At 44.6% G+C, this 2,128-nt stretch overlaps 1 pseudogene; it reads left to right on the top strand.

The window, feature by feature from the left end:
- LOC130490770 (olfactory receptor 6C75-like) lies at positions 1 to 770 on the top strand (annotated as a pseudogene).
- The last annotated feature ends 1,358 nt before the right edge of the window (positions 771 to 2,128 follow it).

Below are 2,128 nucleotides of genomic sequence, written 5' to 3'. Positions count from 1 at the left end.
ATGGCTGGAAACCTGACCATCATTATACTAGTTTTGACAGATCACCACCTCCATACCCCCATGTACTTCTTCCTGGGCAATCTGTCTTGCTTGGAGACCTGCTACACCTCAACCATTCTTCCCAGAGTGCTGGTCAACTTCTTAACGGAGAACCGTGGTGTTTCAGTGAATGACTGCATTGCACAATTATGGGCTTTTGTTTTCTTAACAGTAACGGAATGCTATCTCTTAGCGGCAATGTCTTATGATCGTTATTTGGCAATATGCAAACCCTTGCATTATTCGGTTCTTATGAATTTTAAAGTTTGCCTTTGGCTTGTGGCTGGATCTTGGATTGGCAGCTTTGTCATAGACACAGTATTATTAGCATTTATATTGCAGTTATCTTTCTGAGGCCCCAACATGATTGAGCATTTCTTCTGTGATTTCATCCCGATGATGAACCTGGCCTGCAGTGATGCAAGTCAGGTAAAACTGGTATCAGCGATTCTGACTTCCATCTCAACCATGCCTCCCTTTATTTTAACCATAGCATCCTACGCGCACATCATTACAGCCATTCTCGGAATCCCGTCCACCACAGGAAGGCAAAAGGCCTTCTCCACCTGCTCGTCTCACCTTATCGTGGTGATGATTTTCTATGGCACTCTCATCACCGTGTATCTTTTGCAGGATGCCAGTGAAGTGAAAGAGCTGAACAAAGCCTTCTCGATTTTTTACACCATCCTGACTCCCCTGGTCAATCCCCTCATATACAGCCTGAGGAATAAAGAGGTGAAAGAGGCTATAAGGAGAACTGCCACCAAATGGGCAAAGTGCATTAGACTTTATTGAACTCTTTTTTTCCCCTTCCTAAACTTAAACAGAACTTGCTTCTATGCTATGGTGAAGAAAGAATCAATTGCCATGCTGAATAATCATGTTTTGTGTGTGTTAAGTGCCGTCAAGTCGCTTCAGACTCATGGCGACCCTAGGAATGAAAGTCCTCCAAAATGTCCTGTCTTTGACAGCCTTGCTCAGATCTTGCAAACTGAAGGCTGTGGCTTCCTTTATTCAGTCAATCCATCTCTTGTTGGGTCTTCCTCTTTTCCTGCTGCCCTCAACTTTTCCTAGCATGACTGTCTTTTCAAGTGACTCTTGTCGTCTGATGACATTACCAAAATACGACAGCCTCAGTTTAGTCATTTTACCTTCTAAGGGTCAGTTCAGGCTTGATTTGCTCTATAACCCACTGATTTGTTTTTTGGCAGTCCACGGAATCTGTAACACTTTCCTCCAACACCACATTTCAAAGGAATCTATTTTCTTAGATAGATTTATCTATTTTCTTAGATAAATCATGTTTTAGGAGGGACTAATTCTTCCATGGAACTGAGCAAGTCTAAGTCTAGGCACTTTTAAGATAGGTCTATCCTTCAAGAGAGTATAGGATACATTTTTTTATTCGTTTTTCAAAAATTACAAAGCCACATGCTTACTAATATTATTACCCATTTAATGCTTCTATAGCAGTTACCATGAAGGAGACTTAGCTGGGATAAATGTTGTTGGTCTTCAGGTGGTACTGGTCTCTTACTTTTTTCTTCTGTTAAAGACTAAACCTTGCAATACAAAAGCGGGGGGGGGGAGCACCATAGGAGCCAGTGTGACCACATGAGGCATCTGTGCCACTTTGTGGGATGATAAGTGGCACCTACACCGGCATGGGGGCACTTACAATGGCCCCGGGGAGCGACGCAGCAGCTTGGGCCTTGGCTGCCGGCGCTGCCTCCCCAGTGGTGTAGTCCCAGCGAAACTTCCCCCGCCAGTATCCAGTGGGGCATTCCTGGGGGCGGAGCTGCTTTTAGGCAGCTTCCAAGCACCTCTAGGGCCAGGAACACCCTTCTACACTGCAGCATTGCTATGCCAACCAAATAGGTGGCATGGCCCCATGAAACTCCATGGAGGAGTTTCACAGATTCTTGCATTTCATTTATTTATTTTGTTTATCTTCTGGCCGGGAAGCCTCTCAGGTGGTGCATTTGTGCATTCCCGGCTGGCAACTAGGATTGGGCTGCGCCACAGGGACCCATCTGGACTTATCTGTTCAAATATGGATCTCATGAAATTATTGTGAGTTATGTAGTGT

Source organism: Euleptes europaea, chromosome 18, assembly GCF_029931775.1.
Source record: "Euleptes europaea isolate rEulEur1 chromosome 18, rEulEur1.hap1, whole genome shotgun sequence".
NCBI lineage: Eukaryota > Metazoa > Chordata > Lepidosauria > Squamata > Sphaerodactylidae > Euleptes > Euleptes europaea.
The sequence above is the reverse complement of the archived record's forward strand: the minus strand, read 5'-3'. Positions and strand labels throughout refer to the sequence as shown.